Raw genomic sequence first — 21092 nt, 5'->3', positions numbered from 1 at the left:
ATGATGCTTTCAAACTGGTGGTGTAGAAGACCCTTGAGAATCCCTTGGAAAGCAAGGAGAGCAAACAAGTCAATCTTAATGGAAACCTGGGATACTCATTGGAATCTTGATGCTGAAACTGAAGCTCCAATTGTTTGGCTACCTGATGTGAACATCTGACCAATTGGAAAAGATCCTGATGCTGGGAAAGACTGAAGGCAGAAGGAGAAGAGGGCAACAGAGGATGAGATGGTTGGATGGCATCACTGCTCCAATGGACATGAACTTGGGCAAATCTGGGAGATGGTGAGGGACAAGGAAGCCTGGTGTACTGCAGTCCAGTCTTCTACTGGAGATCAGAGGAGAAATAACTCCAGAAAGAATGAAGGGATGGAGCCAAAGCAAAAACAACACCCAGTTGTGGATGGGACTGGTGATAGAAGCAAAGTCTGATGCTGTAAAGAGCACTATTGCATAGGAACCTGGAATGTTAGGTCCATGAATCAAGGCAAATTTGAAGTGGTCAAACAGGAGATGGCAAGAGTGATTGTTGACATTCTAGGAATCAGCGAACTAAAATGGACTGGAATGGGTGAATTTAACTCAGATGACCATTATATCTACTACTGTGGGCAGGAATCCCTTAGAAGAAATGGAATAGCCATCAGGGTCAACAAGAGAGTCCGAAATGCAGTACTTGGATGCAATCTCAAAAATGACAGAATGATCTCTGTTTCAAAGGCAAACCATTCAATATCATGGTAATCCAAGCCTATGCCCCGACCAGTAATGCTGAAGAAGCTGAAGTTGAATGGTTCTATGAAGACCTACAGGAGCTTTTAGAATTAACACCCAAAAAAGATGTCCTTTTCATTATAGGGAACTGGAATGCAAAAGTAGGAAGTCAAGAAACACCTGGAGTAACAGGCAAATTTGGCCTTGGAGTACGGAATGAAGCAGGGCAAAGGCTAATAGAGTTTTGCCAAGAGAATGCACTGGTCATAGCAAACACCCTCTTCCAACAACACAAGAGAAGACTCTACACATGGACATCACCAGATGGTCAACACCAATATCAGATTGATTATATTCTTTGCAGCCAAAGATGGAGAAGCTCTATACAGTCAGCAAAAACAAGACCAGGAGCTGACTGTGGCTCAGATCATGAACTCCGTATTGCCAAATTCAGACTTAAACTGAAGAAAGTAGGGAAAACCACTAGACCATTCAGGTATAACATAAATCAAATCCCTTATGACTATACAGTGGAAGTGAGAAATAGATTTAAGGGACTAGATCTGATAGACAGAGAGCCTGATGAACTATGGATGGAGGTTCGTGACATTGTACAGGAGACAGGGACCAAGACCATCCCCAAGGAAAAGAAATGCAAAAAGGCAAAATGGTTGTCTGAGGAGGCATTACAAATAGCTGTGAAAAGAAGAGAAGCAAAAAGCAAAGGAGAAAAGGAAAAATATACCCATTTGAATGCACAGTTCCAAAGAATAGCCAGGAGAGATAAGAAAGCCTTCCTCAGTGATCAGTGCAAAGAAATAGAGGAAAACAACAGAATAGGAAAGACTAGAGATCTCTTCAAGAAAATTAGAGATATCAAGGGAACATTTCAGGCAAAGATGGTTTTGATAAAGGACCGAAATGGTATGACCCTAACAGAAGCAGAAGATATTAAGAAGAGGTGGCAAGAATACACAGAAGAACTGTACAAAAAAAATCTTCACGACCCAGATAATCACAATGGTGTGATCACTCACCTAGAGCCAGGCATCCTGGAATGTGAAGCCTTAGAAAGCATCACTACAAACAAAGCTAGTGGATGTGATGGAATTCCAGTTGAGCTATTTCAAATCCTGAAAGATGATGCTGTGAAAGTGCTGCACTCGATATGCCAGCAAATTTGGAACACTCAGCAGTGGCCAAAGGACTGGAAAAGGTCAGTTTTCATTCCAATCCCTAAGAAAGGCAATCCCAAAGAATGCTCAAACTACTGCACAATTGCACTCATCTCACACGCTAGTAAAGTAATGCTCAAAATTCTCCAAGCCAAGCGTTAGCAATACATGGACCATGAACTTCCAGATGCACAAGCTGGTTTTAGAAAAGGCCGAGGAACCAGAGATCAAATGGTTAATATCCGCTGGATCATCAAAAAAGCAAGAGAGTTCCAGAAAAACATCTATTTCTGCTTTATTGACTATGCCAAAGCCTTCGACTGTGTGGATCACAATAAACTGTGGAAAATTCTGAAAGAGATGAGAATACCAGACCACCTGACCTGCCTCTTGAGAAACCTGTATGCAGGTCAGCAAGCAACGGTTAGAACTGGACATGGAACAACAGACTGGTTCCAAATAGGAAAAGGAGTACATCAAGGCTGTATATTGTCACCCTGCTTATTTAACTTATATGCAGAGTACATCATGAGAAACACTGGGCTGGAAGAAGCACAAGCTGGAATCAAGATTGCCAGGAGAAATGTCAATAACCTCAGATATGCAGATGACACCACGCTTATGGCAGAGAGGGAAGAGGAACTAAAAAGCCTCTTGATGAAAGTGAAAGAGGAGAGTGAAAAAGTTGGCTTAAAGCTTAACATTCAGAAAACTAAGATCATGGCATCTGGTCCCATCACCTCATGGGAAATAGATGGGGAGACAGTGGAAACAGTGTCAGACTTCATGTTTTTTGGCTCCAAAATCACTACAGATGGTGATTGCAGCCATGAAATTAAAAGACTCTTACTCCTTGGAAGGAAAGTTATGACCAACCTAGATAGCATATTAAAAAGCAGAGACATTACTTTGCCAATAAAGGTCCATCTAGTCAAGGCTATGGTTTTTCCAGTGGTCATGTATGGATGTGAGAGTTGGACTGTGAAGAAAGCTAAGTGCCCAAGAATTGATGCTTTTGAACAATGGTGTTGGAGAAGACTCTTGAGAGTCCCTAAATTATATCAGTATTACCATGGGAGTGCTGCAGGTATGGAAGTCAGAAACTGGAAGAAATTATTTGAGGAACTTTAATATCTATGGTTTTTCCAGTGGTCATGTATGGATGTGAGAGTTGGACTATAAAGAAAGCTGAGTGCCAAAAAATTGATGCTTTTGAACTGTGGTGTTGGAGAAGGCTCTTGAGAGTCCCTTGGACTGCAAGGAGATCCAACCAGTCCATCCTAAAGGAGATCAGTCCTGGGTATTCACTGGAAGGACTGATGCTGAAGCTGAAACTCCAATACTTTGGCCACCTCATACGAAGAGTTGACTCATTGGAAAAGACCCTGATGCTGGGAGGGATTGGGAGCAGGAGGAGAAAGGGACGACAGAGGATGAGATGGCTGGATGGCATCACCGACTCGATGGTCATGAGTTTGAGTAAACTCCTGGAGTTGGTGATGGACACGGGGGCCTGGCGTGCTGCGGTTCATGTGGTCACAAAGAGTCGGACACGACTGAGTGACTCAACTGAACTGACTGAATGTCATGACTAAGAGCTGATCTTAGTAAAGCCAAATACATACCAAGAGGAAGTTTGTCATCTTGTTAAACTAGTTGTTATGGACTGAATTATGTCCACTCAAAATCCACATGTTGAAGCCCTAAACCTTAATGTGACTGGAATTTGAGATATAGCCTTTGTGGAGGTGATTAAGGTTCAGTGAAGTCAATAGGGAGGAGACTAATTTGATAGAACTTATGAGAAGAGAAAGAGCTCTCTCTCTGCCATGACAGAGAAAAGGCCATATGAGGTAACAGTGAGAAGCTGTTGTCTGCAAGCCTAGGAGGGAGGCGTTACCAGAAACCAAACTTTACTGCACCTTGATCTTGGACCTTGAATATTCAAAAATATGAGAAAATAAACTTATGGTGTGTAAGTCATGCAGTCTGTGATATTCTACTAAAGCAGTCAGAGAACACTAATATAAGTTTTCATTGAAATCACCCGTAAACATACTTATATCTGTCTAGACACTAAAGGCAGCAGTAGAAAACAATTAGATGGTACATTTTGTTCTATAGATGAACATTTTGTTCTAATTGATGCCAACACAAAATCCTTGTTAACTGCTCACAACTCTGGCTATTCTTCAGATCACCTACAGAGCTTTCAAAAATACAATTGCCTGAAACCCTTACCCAAACTACAAATCATTTGTATTTATTAAAAATCTAAATAGATAATTCTGAAGCATAGTGGACGTTAAGAACTGAAAACCTTTGGTCTAGATGGTGTTTTCAGAAAGTTCAAATGGGAAGACAAAGAGAGGTTGAGAGTTTGCCTTCCAAGATGATGCTTAATATGTGCTCAGCACAAAGCGCAATAAATATTGGTTGAGTGGAGGAAGGAGTGAATGAAGAGTGTCCTCAACTTGGCATTATATGCATGTGTTCATCAAGACCCAGGGTCTGACCCTTAGCCTCAGGCTGAATCCAGAAACTCCATCTCATCATTTGCCCAGAAAATGGATTAACTTGGAGATGAAAAATCTTGATAACAAATGTCATCAGATGCTGCTACATAAAATCATGTTCCTTTGCATGAGACAAGTGCTCGGGCCTGGTGCACTGGAAGACCCAGAGGAATCGGGTGGAGAGGGAGGTGGGAGGGGGGATTGGGATGGGGAATACATGTAACTCCATGGCTGATTCATGTCAATCTATGACATAACCCACTGAAATGTTGTGAAGTAATTAGCCTCCAACTAATAAAAAAAATCATGTTCTTTATTTATAAGGTAACAGTAAAAATTATACTTGTCAGGTGGGTTGGATATTTCTCTTAGGGCATCCTCTTCCCAAAAAAGGCTACATGGGATACCAAGGTACCACAGAGCTGCCTGGGGAGCCCTGAGTGAGGACAGGTGAGCAGATGCTGTTGGCATGGATCCCAATGGCCTTCTTATGTTAGCTCTCCATCTCTGTGGAAGGACTTAACTGCCCAGGACATGAGATTCTCCTGCCAGCCCAACTGTACACTTCATTTGGCTTTGTCCCTTATCTCTGTTTATGCTACTTTTCTTATTTATCATCTCTTTGATTGATATATTATTTCTTTGATAATGTGCATATGTGAAATTAACTCTTGCTCTGGTCTGAAAGGGAATCTCTATATCTCTCATTTGAGAGAATCTCAAGTACTCTCATCTGGGTATTTGGTATTTTACTTAACTTTTAAACAAGAACAACATGAAAAACAAACAGAAAGCCCTAAAAACTCTAACTAGCTCTATTTAGTTATTTCCAAGGTCTTAGTACAGAGTATGGAAGGAGAGAGAGGACACCTTAGTATACCACATAGCACCAGGTGAACAACCAATCTGATTTTATGCAGAGACCTCACAAATATGTGGTTATCTGGTTAATGAACTCTGCAACTCTCAAGTTCGGAATCTTCACCTATTTTATCCCTTAGCCTTTCAGTAAGTTCTTCTCATATTTAAAACCACAAAATAGAACAGCAACAAAACCCTAAGAGAATGTAATGAATAATTAACATCTATTAAATGAAAAAGTTTCTATTCTGGAGAAGGTTCCATGTGCACTTGAGAAAAAGGTGAAATTGATTGTTTTGGGGTGAAATGTCCTATAGATATCAATTAGGTCTAGCTGGACCATTGTGTCATTTAAAGTTTGTGTTTCCTTGTTAATTTTCTGTTTAGTTCATCTATCCATAGGTGTGAGTGGGGGTATTAAAGTCTCCCACTATTATTGTGTTATTGTTCATTTCCCCTTTCATTCTTGTTAGCATTTGCCTTACATATTGTGGTGCTCCTATGTTGGGTGCATACATATTTACAATAGTTATATCTTCTTCTTGGATTGATCCTTTGATCATTATGTAGTGTCCTTCTTTGTCTCTTTTCACAGCCTTTATTTGAAAGTCTATTTTATCTCATATGAGTATTGCAATTCCTGTTTTCTTTTGGTCTCTGTTTGCATGAAATATTTTTTTCCAGCCCTTCACTTTCAGTCTGTATGTGTCCCTTGTTTTGAGGTGGGTCTCTTGTAGACAGCATATATAGGGGTCTTGCTTTTGTATCCATTCAGCTAGTCTTTGTCTTTTGGTTGGGGCATTCAACCCATTTACATTTAAGGTAATTATTGATAAGAATGGTCCCGTTGCCATTTGCTTTGTTGTTTTGGGTTCTCATTCATACAACCTTTCTGTGTTTCCTGTCTAGAGAAGATCCTTTAGCATTTGTTGAAGAGCTGGTTTGGTGGTGCTGAATTCTCTCAGCTTTTGCTTGTCTGTAAAGCTTTTGAATTCTTCATATCTGAATGAGATCCTTGCTGGGTACAGTAATCTGGGTTGTAGATTATTCTCTTTCATTACTTTAAGTATGTCTTGCCATTCCCTTCTGGCCTGAAGAGTTTCTACTGAAAGATCAGCTGTTATCCTTATGGGAATCCCCTTGTATATGTTGTTTCAACAAACACATGAAAAGATGCTCAACATCACTCATTATCAGAGAAATGCAAATCAAAACCACAATGAGGTACCATTACACGCCAGTCAGGATGGCTGCTATCCAAAAGTCTACAAGCAATAAATGCTGGAGACGGTGTGGAGAAAAGGGAACCCTCTTACACTGTTGGTGGGAATGCAAACTAGTACTGCCGCTATGGAGAACAGTGTGGAGATTTCTTAAAAAACTGGAAATAGAACTGCCATATGACCAGCAATCCCACTTCTGGGCATACACACCTGAGGAAACCAGATCTGAAAGAGACACGTGCACCCCAATGTTCATCGCAGCACTGTTTATAATAGCCAGGACATGGAAGCAACCTAGATGCCCATCAGCAGATGAATGGATAAGGAAGCTGTGGTACATATACACCATGGAATATTACTCAGCCATTAAAAAGAATTCATTTGAATCAGTTCTAATGAGATGGATGAAACTGGAGCCCATTATACAGAGTGAAGTAAGCCAGAAAGAAAAACACCAATACAGTATATATGGCACAATATATATGGAATTTTTAAAAAAGATGGCAACGATAACCTATATGCAAAACAGAAAAAGAGACACAGATGTATAGAAACAGACTTTTGGACTCTGTGGGAGAAGGCAAGGGTGGGATGTTCTGGAGAGAATAGCATTTGAAACAAGTAACTACCAAGTGTGAAAAGATCGCCATCCAGGTTGGATGCATGAGACAAGTGCTCAGGGCTGGTGCACTGGGAAGACCCAGAGGGAGGGATGGGAGGGAGGTGGGAGGGGGGATCGGGATGGGGAACACATGTAAATCCATGGCTGATTCATGTCAATGTATGGCAAAAAACACTATAATATTGTAAAGTAATTAGCCTCCAACTAAAAAAAATAAATGAAAAAAATATAAAAAAAGAAAAAGTTTCATGGTGGGCAATTTCTCGAGAAGTATAAATCACTAAAATTTACTTATGTGTGTACGTCAACCTCAGAAAACCAACATAGAAATTATTGTAAAACTTATAAATACATATTTCTGCTTTAAAAGCATAAAGGCCAAATTCTATCAACAGTGAATTCCTTCAAATCTTTAAAGAGGGGTTAGCTTTTACGTCAACAAACAGACCTTAAAACTTGACAGATGATAGAAATCATTCATTTATGATTCTGAAAACTTGACAAAGCACAAAGTAAGTAAGCCCCGACCCATTTTTCAAGATTGTTTGGGCACCTCTCCCTTTCCTTCTTCTAATGAAAACCTCTTCTGTGCACTAAACTTTCAGCTTCCCAAGGAGACTGAGGAGCAGAAAGCCTTTTACCTTCTGTAGAGATGGGAATAAGAATAGAGTTCTGGTCTCTATTGGGTAGGAACAAGAGGAGGGTGAAACAGGCTTCTGGATGATGGATACTGGACTGGCTACTCTCCCTTCAGTGGGCTGGCTTAATGCCAGGAACTCTGCTTCACGTGATGGTTATAGGGAAAATGGTCTTCAGGATCTGAATTATCCTGTTATTTTGGTAAAGACAGTTTCTTAGAATCTAAGGATGTCTCATTGGAAGCTGGGCTTCCCCAGTGGCTCAGATGATAAAGAATCTTCCTGCAGTGTGGGAGACCTGAGTTCGATCCCTGGTTTGTGAAGATCCCCTGAGAAGGGAATGGCAACCCACTCCAGTATTCATGCCTGGAGAGTTCCATGGACGGAGGAACCTGACGGGCTACAATCTATGGGTTGCAAAGAGTCAGACACAACTGAGTGGATAATATTTCATTGGAAGTAATCTCACCACGAAGTTCTATCCCATCCTGTGCCTTATGACTACCCATCAGTTGACTGAGCCTATGACTGTGTTCTATCAGTGATGGGAGCTCACTATGTCCCAAAGCATCTATTTCATTTTTGCATGACTCTGACTATAGAATGATTTTCTCTAATATTTAAGGTAAAACCTGCCTCCCTCTATCTTCCTCCTCTGACAATAATTTTGGTCTTGAGGTTTCTCATTACAAATATGACTCCTTGTCAACTCAATGGCCCTTCAAGTGGGTTTTTGAGTGGAGAGAAACATCAGTGCACAGTACAGCTGTTTCCTCTTTTTAAAAATCCCCACTTACCCCTAACTACACGGTTTTCTGGGGCACACAGCAATCTTTACTGTCTTTGGGATCCCACTTGGTGTTGTGCCACGGCCTGGGGAGATTGGATTTCACATTTCCTGGGGACAGTAAGCATCACCTCTCCCATAATCTCCTGGGAAACGAGTGTGCTCTGAAGTGGGTGACATCACTTGCCTGGACATTTCTTGATCCTAACAGATTTCTAGGATTCAACAGGGCAGTTTTCTTGTCCCTTGGGTTCTCACCACACAGGTGGTGCTGGTGTTGGACTGTCCCTAAGCTGGCTCACAGTTAGGACCTAAAAGTGGGGGCTGGTCCCAGGTCCTTCTCTGCTCTAGCTCCTTGTGGTGGCCTTTGCTTTCCCAGGTGAGGTTCAGGTCTGTGGCATTGTTTGTATCAGCTTGTTTTGATGAACTGTGACCATAGAATCTGTGGAATGGATATGGGCTCTGTGGTAGCAGGAAGCAAGTGAATATTAGTAGATGAATGGGCAGAGCACTTTTTTTTTTTTTTTTGGGTATAGCTGCGGTGAAAATAAGATATTATTCATTGGAAGGACTGATGCTGAAGCTGAAGCTCCAATATTTTGGCTATCTGATGTAAAGAGCCAACTCATCAGAAAAGACCCTGGTGCTGGGAAAAATAGAGGGCAGGAGGAAAAGGGGGTGGCAGAGGATGAGATGTTTAGATAGCATCCCCAACTCAGTGGACATGAATTTGTGCAAACACCAGGAGATAGTGAAGGACAGGGAAGCATGGCGTGCTGCAGTCCATGGAGTTGCAAAGAGTTGGACATGCCTTAGGGATTGAACAACAGCAACAACAAAAACATGATGATAAGCTCATGTCATTTTACATTTGTCTAAACCCATAGAATATATAATACCAAGAATGAAAAGCATTGTCAGCTATGGACTTTCAGTGATAATGAACGTAGGTCTGTCACCTCTAACAAGCACACAACTCAGATTAGGGATTTTGGTAGTGGGAGAGGCTATGGACGTGTGGAGGCAGGAAGTATATGGGAACAGTTTGTACCTTCTGTTGGGTTTTCCTGTGACCTTAAAAACCTAAATATGCCCCAAAATAAAGTTTACCAAATAAATATATACAAAGTCCATATAAATAAGAAACTATTACAAAACATATATATATGAAAATATATGCATATTTTTTCATAAAACTAGCAAAAAAGTGACTATAACAACTATTTCACAGGGTGATTCTGAGGATTTAGATAATTTATTTCAACTGTCTCATACGGTATCTAAAACAGAACAGAGTGGGCACTTCAGAAATTTTTTTTTGAATAAATGATAATAGTTATTTGCTATCATTAACAACAGCAGTAGCAATCATAAAACAAATTGAAAACATCAGACAAGGCTTCATTTGTGCTGAGTTTAGAAAAAATTAATTTTGTCGCTGTAGCACTCTGAGCCTTTAAGCCTATTGGTAATAGGGAATAAGGCTACATCTCTTCTTGGTATTTTCTCTCTTTCAAGGAATAGGAAACATGATGGGCCCCACTGCTGTATTCTATATTGCCCTTGTCCCAGAATTTTTTGGTTCTACTTTCCCAGCAATTCTATAAATGTCTGCAGCAACCAAATTTCTCCTTTAGATCAGCAACATCTCACTTATTTTTTTGCATTGTAGAGCATATTGCTCTTCTATTATCTTATTTAGTTTCAGAAAACCCTGCTAGGAAGGCAGGACATTTCACAGATGAAGCAATGCAAGTTTGGAGAGAGAAAACATTTTACCCAGTTTTATAATGAGAAAGGGGTTCAGAGTGTCAGTTTTAGGGAAGGTAAGGTGGCTAAAGTCTCTCAGTTTCCCCCAGCATGCATATCCCTTGCCCATACTGAGAAAGTCAATTCCTAGGCAGGTTGATAAGAAGTCCAGGGGTCCCCAAGGAGAGAGGGGCCTGGAATTCTCAAGGAGGAAGAAAGGACAAACTTTTTTGTCCCTCTACATTCCTTAGGATTATATAACAATAATGTATCCTGCTTGAGGACAGTCTCTGGAAAAACCTTCTGGCTAATCCTGTTACCTTAAGGTGTAAATTATGGGAGTAGGTCTCATGAGGTATTTACAACCTCCAGACATTCTTTTGATTCACTGTAATAACTAGAGAGTATATAACTCCATGGCTAACACTAGCAAGGGGGTACTCTTTCTGTCCCCTTCTGATGCCTATGTCAGAAGCTTTCTCTATCTCCTTTATACTTTAATAAAACTTTATTACACAAAAGCTCTGAGAGATCAAGCTTTGTCTCTGTCCCTGGATTGAATTCTTCTCCTCCGGAGGCCAAGAATCCTGGCATCTTTGCGTGGTTCAGCAACAACATTTTAATACCACACAAACAGGTGAATTCACCAGTTGACCTCCACACATGTCACCAGATCCTTGACAAGACCCATGGCCTTTGGGAAGTAAAGTAAAATCTCTTGGGAAAATACCTTCACATTCAGAATTTTCTTTTCTTTTTTTTTTTAATTCTGGAAAATAGGCTCTTTTTTTTTCGTTGCATTTTTTTTTTTTATTTGTTGTAGGCTAATTACTTTACAATATTGTAGTGGTTTTTGCCATACATTGACATGAATCAGCCCTGGATTTACATGAGTGTATGAAAAGTGGTTTGAGATTCTTAAGCCATCACATATACTGAAGGCATAAAAAAGTAGAATTAGACACAAGGAAAAATAACTTATCTGAAGAGTATGAGCTGGTGAGACTGAGCGTTAATGAGACTACTCAGAGAGTTTGAGGTGTCTCTTGTCCTTTGAGGATGCACTGGACAGGTGACTGACTCACACCTGAGAAAACCAAAGGGAGTAATGCCACTGAGACAGCCCACACTGCCTCCTGGAGTGAGATCTGTGTCCTCTCATCTTTCCTTTTTCATCTCAGGCATATTCTGCCACATGATCCTCCCAGGACTCTCTTCCTCCTGTAAGGATCCACAAGAACCTCTGAATCTCCCTATCATTGTGTAAAGGTTGATGGGAACTTGAAGCACTTCTGAGGTTTTCTTCTGCCTTAGATGCACCATGCTTTGACTCCTATCCATGAAGACTTCCTGGGAGATGGAACTAACATCCCAGATGAATTATGAGAGTCACTAAAACTCATTTGGCTGCAGTGTGCGTGTGTGCGTGCTGAGTTGCTTCAGTCCTGTCTGAACCTTTGCAACCCCATGGACTGTAGGCTTCCAGTCTCCTCTGTTTCTACAGGCAAGAATACTGGAGTGGGTTGCCATGCCCTCCTCCAGGGGATCTTCCTGACCCAGGGATCTAACCCATGTCTCATATGCCTCCTGCATTGGCAGGAAGGTTCCTTACCACTAGCACCACCCGGGAATCTGCTGCTTCTGCTGCAGCCCTCTTCTTAATGTGTTTGGAGTTTCTGTCACCTGGCTTGTTCCACATCTCAGCTCTACAGCTCGCCTGGCAACTTTTAGCTTGTTATCAGTACTTTTTGAAAAATATTTTTGCTCTGAATCTACAATCCTTGGTTTTGGAAAACACGAATCTCTTTTTTAAAATCAATAAAATATAGTCAGCATATTTTGAAGTTAAAAGATGAATATAGAGTTGCACCTTTTCAGTTGAGTTCTATCTTCTGCCTTGAACATGGCTGCTTCAGCCCCAAGTGTTGGAAGCTGTGGGGAGCAAGGATTACAAGAGTGGAAAAATACTTTAGAGTTTTCCAGAGAAGAAGACACATGAACTGACTCAGGAGAACCTCCTCAAACTCTGACTATACAGTAATGCTTGATAGCTATATAATAAAAGTGGTTTAATTAGGTAGCTACAGTGTTTTATTAAACTAAGTGTTTTAATTTTGTAAGTTAGATTCAGGATGCTCCAGTTAGAGAAACAAGAGAGAACTAAGGGTTAAAAGGGTGCATGAGATTTAAACTTCTCATATCCCATGGAGTTGTCAGAAACTTATCTGCCCCTTAGAGGCCAATGTTATATGTGCCTAAGGAGGGATAGAGCCTTGCATGTGACTTTGACATTTAGGGGTATTGCACAAGGCCAGATAAGGAGCTGGGGTAAATATAGGGTGAGAAAGTATCTGCCTTATAGGAAATTGGCTTGAGGGTTGCCACCTGCACTCTATGGGGGGAATCTGTGAGAAATTTGTGAGAAACTGGCACTCAAGCCTGCACTATATATAACTGTGAGTGTGATTTCTCACTATGGACTAAAACTCAAAAAATACCTCAAAATAGAGCCTATAGGACTTTGGTAGGAGCAAACAGGACACAGACCAGTAAGGAAACTTCTATATCAGATCATGTGTGTGGACTTTTGTAGAGAACAATTGCTACTGTATGTATGATAACAGTAGAACATTACTAGCTTGTTAGGAAATGCATATCCCTCTGAGACAGAGTCAGCAGAGGCCACTAACAGGAAACCACAGTCTAAAAACCATAGTTAACTGAAAAAAGCTGCAAGGGAACTTCAGAGAACTATGTTGATACTTTTCAAAAGATATAGAAAGGAATTAAGCCTATAGTACAAAATGAAAAATGTTTGAAGCAAGAACAGAGAGGAATGAATTAAGAAGGAGAAAATTAGAGCAAAATAACAGGTAAAAGAGATTGGTGAATCTAAGTTTGTATTGATAAGACTGATATCACATATGTAAAATCAAATGGTATTATAATAAGATTTCATTTATCTGCAGTCTTCTTTCCAGGGAAGTGTCTTTCTGAGTCAATCCAGGTTCATTACTCTTGGAGTCCAAGACAAAACCAATCCAAGACATGACCTTCAAAGTTTGTGCCTGTTGGGAGTGATCTGAAGAGAAAACCAGCCCAAGTCATAACCTTGGGAGCTTGTGCCTGTTTGGAGTGACCTTCTTGACTGAGTGTTACACTAAGGACCACTGCATGGTCCCTAGTTCACTGGGATATGGTCCCTAGTTCACTGGGATAAGAGTATGCCTGTCTCCACCAGTGGTCCAGTGTTTCTTTGACAAGTGGTGGAAGCCAGGTGCCAGATATCTTACTCTAAACAAGGTCTGCCCCTGTCATTCAAGAAAAGTTAAAATAAAGATATTTCCAGTCAAATTAAAACTGAGAATGTTACCACCAATAGTAAACCACAAAACATAACTTCATTAGAAAACCACCCAGTAGGGAAGTTTGAAAACATAAAGAAATAGTGAGTGGAAAAGGTGAGGAGAACTTAAACAAGGAGCAAAACTTAGCACTGACTGTATAAAAATAACAAAAATTTACAATCTTAAAATATTATTTTTTGTTGGAATAAAGTCATTTACAATGTTGTGTTAAGTTCAGTTCCATTGTAAGTCATGTCCAACTCTTTGTGATGCAATGGACTGTAGCACACCAGGCTTCCCTGTCCATTGCCAACTCCTGGAGCTTGCTCAAACTCATGTCCATCGAGTTGGTGATGTCATCCAACCATCTCTTCCTCCGTCGTCCCCTTCTCCTCCTGCCTTCAATCTTTCCCAGCATCAGGGTCTTTCAAATGAGTCAGTTCTTCGCATCACATGGCCAAAGTATTGGAGATTCAGCTTCAGCATCAGTCCTTCCAATGAATATTTAGGACTGTATTTCTTTAGGATTGACTCTCTTGATCTCCTTGCAGTCCAAGGGATTCTCAAGAGTCCTCTTCAACACCAAAGTTCAAAAGCATCAATTCTTCAGCACCCAAATTTCTTTATGGTCAAACTCTCTCACCCATACATGGAAAAATCATAGCTTTGACTAGATGGATATTTGTTAGCAAAGTAATGTCTCTGCTTTTTGATATGCCGTCTAGGTTGGTCATAGCTTTTCTTCCAAGGAGCAAGTGTCTGTTAATATCATGGCCGCAGTCACCATCCGCAGTGATTTTGGAGCCCAAGAAAATAAAATCTGTCACTCTCTCCATTGTTTCCCCATCTATTTGCCATGAAGTCATGGGGTTGGATGCCATGACCTTCGTTTTTTAATGTTGAGTTTTAAGCCAGTTTTTTCACTCTCCTCTTTCACTTTCATCAAGAGGTTCTTTAGTTCCTCTTTGCCATGAGGGTGGTGTCATCTGCATATCTGAGGTTATTGATATTTCTCCTGACAATCTTGTGTTAATGTTGTGCTAGTTTCTGTTGTACAGCAGTGAATCAGTTATAAATATCCATAAATCCACTCTTTTTAAGATTCTTTTCCTATATAGGTCATTACAGAGTATTTAGTTCCCTGTGCTATACAGTATGTTCTTATTAGTTATCTATTTTTACGTATAGTAGAATGTATACATCAATCCCAATCTCCCAATTTACCTCTTCCTCCCCTTTCCAATTCATATATATCCATCTGAATGCAGAGTTCCAGAGACTAGCAAGGAGAGATAAGAAATCCTTTTTAAGTGAAGAATGCAAAAAATAGAGGAAAACAATAGAGTGGGAAAGACTAGAGATCTCCTCAAGAAAATTAGAGATACACAAGGGAACATTTCATGCAAAGATAGGCACAACAAATGACAAAGATTGTATGAACCTAACAGAAGCAGAAGATATTAAGAAGAGGTGGCAACAATGCACAGAAGAACTATACAAAAAAAGATCTTAATGACCCAGATAACCACGATCTAGGTTAGATCACTAACCTAGAGCCAGACATTCTGAAGTGTGAAGTCAAGTGAGCCTTAGAAAGCAACACTACGAAAAAAGCTAGTAGAGGTGATGGAATTCCAGATGAGTTGTTTCAAATCCTAAAAGATGATGCTGTGAAATTGTTGCAATCAATATTCTAGCAAATTTGGAAAACACAGCAGTGGCCACAGGACTGGAAAAGTCAGTTTTCATTCCAATCCCAAAGAAGGATAATGCCAAAGAACGGTCAAACCAGTGCACAATTGTACTGATTCTACATGCTAGCAGAGTAATGCTCAAAATTCTTCAAGCTAGGCTTCAACAGCATGTGAACCAAGAACTTCCAGACATACAACCTGAATTTAGAAAAGGCAGAGGAACCAGAGATCAAATTGCCAATATCTGTAGGATCATAGAAAATGATAGGGATTTCCAGAAAAATATCTACTTCTGCTTCATTGACTACCTTACAGTTTTTGACTGTATAGATCACAACAAACTGGAAAATTCTTAAAAAGACAGGAATACCAGACCACCTTACCTACCTCTTGAAAAACCTGTAGTCAGGTCAAGAAGCAGCAGTTAGAACTGGACATGGAACAATGGACTGGTTCCAAGCTGGGAAAGGAGTCCGTCAAGGCTGTATATTGTCACTCTGTTTATTTAATTTATATGCAGAGTATATCATGCAAAATGCCAGACTGAATGAAGCACAAGCTGGAATCAAGATTGTGGGGTGAATTAACAATAACCTCAAATATGCAGATGACACCACTATTATGGCAGAAAGCAAAGAGGAACTAAGGAATCTCTTGATAAAAAGTGAAAGATGAGAATTAAAAAACTGGCTTAAAACTCAACATTCAAAAAATGAAGATCATGGCATCTGGTCCCATGACTTCATGGCAAATAGATGGGGAAACAATGGAAACAGTGACAGACTTTATTTTATTGGGCTCCAATATCACTGTGGATGGTGACCTCAGCCATGAAATTAAAAGATGCTTGCTCCTTGGAAGAAAAGCAATGACAAACCTAGACAGCATATTAAAAAACAGAGACACTGCTTTGCTTACATAGTATTAATAGTCACAGCTATGGTTTTTTCAGTAGTCATGTATGGATATTAGAACTGGAAAATAAAAAAGGCTGAGAGCCAAAGAATTGATGCTTTTGAACTTTGGTGTTGGAGAAGAGAATCTTGAGAGTCCCTTGGACTGCAAGGTGATCAAACCAGTCAATCCTAATGGAAATCAGTCCTGAATATTCATTGGAAGGACTGATGCTGAAGCTGAAGTTCCAATACTTTGGCCACCTGATGCAAACAGCTGACTCATTGGAGAAGAACCTGACGCTGGGAAAGAGTGAAAGCAGGAGGCAATGGGGATGACAAAGGATGAGGTAGTTGGATGGGATCACCAACTCAATGGACATGAGTTTGAGGAAACTCCAGGAGATGGTGAAGGACAGGGAAACCTGGTGTGCTGCGGTTCATGGGGTAACAAAGAGTTGGACACGACTGAGCAACTGAGCAACAACACTTTTCCCTTGATATATGTTTCTGTTTTGTAAATAAGTTCATTTTTACCACTTTTATGATTTCACATTTAAGTGATATTATGATATTTGTCTTTGTCTAACTTGCTTCATTCTGTATAATCACTAGGTCCACCCGTGTTGCTGCAAATGGCAATATTTCATTCTTCTTTATGGCTGAGTAATATTCTATTGTATATATGTACCACATCTTTATTTATTCTTCTGTTGATGGACATTTATGTTGTGTCCATGTTCTGCTCATTGTAAATAATGGTACAGTGAATACTGGGATGCATATATTCTTTCAAATTATGATTTTCTCTGGATATATGACCAGAATTGGGGTTGCTGAATCCTATAGTAGCTGTATTTTTAGTTTCTTAAGGAACCTTCATACTGTCTTCAATAGTGGCTGTACAAATTTACATTTTCACTAATAATTTAGAAGGGTTGCATTTTCTCCACACCCTCAACAGCATTTATTGTTTATAGATTAAAAAATTTTGAATTTATATTTTAATTGGAGGAAAATTTCTCTATAATGTTGTGTTGGTTTCTGCCACAAAAAACCCCACAAATCAGTCATAATTATCTATATGCCCCCTTCCCATTTAGCCTCTTTCCCCTCCCTCCATCACACTTTTTAAAAAAATTTGTTTGATAATATAGTTATTAGTGATGTTGAACAACTTTTCATGTGATTTCTGGCACACGTGTCTTCTTTGAAAATAGATTAATTTATATTCTCGGCTCATTTTTTGATTTGCTTTTTAATATTGAGCTGCATGAGCTGTTGTATACTTTGGAGATTAATCCCTTGTCGGTCGCTTCATTTGCAAATATTTTTCTCCCATTCTGAAGGTTGTCTTTTCATTTTGTTCTGTGCAAAAGCTTTTCAGTTTAATTTCATTATGTTTGTTTATTTTTATTAATATTTTCATTACTTTAAGAGTTGGATTGAAAAAAAATCTTGCTGCAATTTATGTCAAAGAGTATTCTGCCTGTTTTCCCCTAAGAGTTTTATAGTGTCTGGCCTTACATTTAGGTCTTTAATCCATTTTGAGTTTATTTTTGTGTATGGTGTTAGGGAGTGTTCTAATTTCATTTATTTACATGTAGCTGTCCAATTTCCCCAGTACCACTTGTTGAAGAAGCTGTCTTTTCTTGTATATTCTTGCCTCCTTTGTCATAGATTAGGTGACAAAAGGTGTGTGGGTTTATCTCTGGACTTTCTGTCCTGTTCTATTGATCTATATTTTTGTTTTTGTGCCTGTACCCTACTGTCTTGATGACTGTAGCTTTGTAGTATGGTCTAAAGTCAAGAAATCTAATTCCTCTAGCTCCATTTTTCTTCCTGAAGATTGCTTTGGCTATTTGAGGCCTTTTGTGTTTCCATACAAATTGTAAAATTTCTGTTCTGATTCTGTTAAAAATGCCATGGGTGATTTGAAAGAAATCACACTGTGTCTGCAGATTGCTTTGGGTAATATAGTCATTTTCACAATATTGACTCTTCCAATCCAAGAACATGATATATCTTTCCATCTGCTTGTTTCTTTGTTCTCTTTCTTCAGTATCTTACAGTTTTCTGAGTACAGATCTTTCTCCTCCATAGGTAGGTTTATTTCTAGAAGACTGATTCTTTTTGATGCAATAGTAAATGAGATTGCTTCTTTGGTTTCTTTTTCTGCTCTTTCATTGTTGGTATCTAGGAATGTAAGAGATTTCTGTGTATTAATTTTTTTATACTGCAACTTTACCGAATTCATTGATTAGGTCTAGTAATTTTATTTAGACCACGCAAAGACACTGGGATTCTTGGCCTCCAGAGGAGAAGAATTCAATCTGGGGCCAGAGTAGAGGCTTGATCGCTCAGAGCTTTTGTGTAATAAAGTTTTGTTAAAGTATAAAGGAGATAGAGAAAGCTTCTGACATAGGCATCAGAAGGGGACAGAAAGAGTATCCCCTTGCTAGTGTTAGCCATGGAGTTATATACTCTCTAATTAGTTATTACAGTGAATCAAAAGAATGTCTGGAGGTTGTAAAGACCTCACTAGACACACTCCCATAATTTACACCTTAAGATAACAGGATTAGCCAGAAGGTTCTGATTCTGTTAAAAATGCCATGGGTGATTTGGCATGAAGGTTTTTTTCCAGAGACTGTCCTCAAGCAGGATACATTATTGTTATATAATCCTAATGAATGTAGAGGGACAAAAAAGTTTGTCCTTTCTTCCTCCTTGAGAATTCCAGGCCCCTCTCTCCTTGGGGACCCCTGGACTTCTTATCAGTCTGCCTAGGAATTGACTCTCTCACATAGATTGAAGAATACTTGCACCCCTGGGATCAGTCCAACTTGAACATGGTATATGATCCTTTTAATGTGTCTTTGGATTCAGTCTGTTAGGATTCAGTTTGTTAGTATTTTATTGAGGATTTTCATATCTATATTCATCAGTGATATTGGCCTCTGTTTAATTTTGGTATCAGGATGACAGTGGCCCATAGAATGAGCTTGAGAGTGAAGAATTTATAAGTGTTGTATTGAAAAAAAAAGTGTTGTAGTGAAAATACAGAGCACAAACATTGGATAAAAAAGTCATTTAGGACTAGAGAGAGAAGAATGAAAGTGCTCTAAGGTTCTTTTCAGTTTCAGGAGGTGGACAGAGGTATTGATGTAGGGTTTGGATTAGGTATGCATGTTATAATGTTAAGTCAAATCTCCAAATGTATAGAAATGAAGCATAAACTTCCAAGGAAGAAGCTGACTGATTAACTGTGGTCCTGGCCTCAGAAATAGAATCGGCTCTCTACCTCTGAGAAGTCAGTTAGAACCCCTTTTGGCTGTGGGCCTGTCACCAACATAGGCAGAAAACCCAGGAAAAATCATGTCCACCTGTGCATCAGGTAATAGATATACAGACCTTGGTCCTGGCTGTGGACCCTGAAATTGCCTGTGAATGCAGTGCAGCCCCTCTGTGGTAGGGAAACTTTGTGGTAAGCCTACCAAACTTGGTCTGACTAGATTCTGAAAGGGCCATGTAAATGCACCCTTTCTGTCCCAGTCGCAGGCCAAGAATATTCTTAATGACACAGATACCCTGCATCTGCCTCTCTGGGGCTACTCAAAGTGTTCCATATTAGCCATTATCCCTCTCTCAACTGCCATCCATGGGCTACTTGCTAGACAGGGACCAGGTCAAGGAAATTCCCATCTGTACCCCCAGAGATCCTGAAACATACATGGCTCCAGCTTCCTTGTAGCTCTTCTATAACCAAGGTTGTAGAGAAAGGATACATGGGATCTGGTAGGAAAGAAGGAGAAGTGTTTTGGTCATGTCTCACAGCACTATTAGGGACACAGAGAGGAGAAGGGGTAGCACAGGCTCAAGAATCCCCCTTGGGGATGAGGAGTATGAGACATATATTAAGCACACTGCCTCGGCTCTGACACTCAGAAGATAACCCCCCATAGCTGGTTTGAATAACCATGTGCTTATTAGAGTGCTGTAATGAAGAAAGACTGAAATTTTGAAGGGAATACACATATATATGCTTACTCTCAGTCACCATTTGGAGGCAGCAGATGGAAAAACTGCCCCTGGCTCTTGATAGCTTGACAGGACTACCCAGCCTCCCCTCCAGGCACACAGTGGGTTCCTGATTCAGTCCCTCTAGTTCTAGTTCTGCTCCCAACCAATTCAGAGGCTGCTATTGCCAATGAAAGTGTGCACACTTGGAAAGAATGGAGCCAGCTTGGACCCTGAACTTGTCCTTTACCAGGGTAGAGACAGCCATTGTCAACTTGTGTATCCCTGCATACACTCCAGAGTGAGAAAGCTATCTCTAGGGAAGAGACGACCATCACTAGAGTGTGTGTCACCGTGCACATTTAGGAGGTGGCCGGGCCAGCTCAGTGATGTAGCATCTACCCCTCTGGCCCTGACTGAGCCTCTCTCCAAGGCACACACATCAGGGAAAAATGGCACCAACACAGAAGTACATCTCCAAGCTGTCAGGAGCCCAAGGCTTCCTGACCATGTCCCAAACCAAAGAAGAGAGTGCCATCACACTGAGAGAAACTCAGCTCCCCCTGGGATCCTGCTCTAGCCCCTTTGAGACCCTCTCTGACCCCAAGATTGTGGTGGCAGCCATTAGAGTGTAGGAGAAACCCTAGCTTGCACCTGGCTCTGGATCTAGCTCCTACACCTCTAGCCTAGCTCCCACTAAAGTGGTGGCTGCCAGCATACCCCAGAGAAAGATGCAGCCTGCTCTCACTTAAGATCCAGCTCTCCCACCAAAGCCACTGGCTAGATGCAGATTGCATAGGGACACTCCCACACAAGGATATGCCTTCAAGACTTGGATAGGCAATTGTTTTAC

This window comes from Cervus canadensis, chromosome 2, assembly GCF_019320065.1.
Source record: "Cervus canadensis isolate Bull #8, Minnesota chromosome 2, ASM1932006v1, whole genome shotgun sequence".
Taxonomy (NCBI): Eukaryota; Metazoa; Chordata; class Mammalia; order Artiodactyla; family Cervidae; genus Cervus; species Cervus canadensis.
This window is presented reverse-complemented; position numbering follows the sequence as displayed.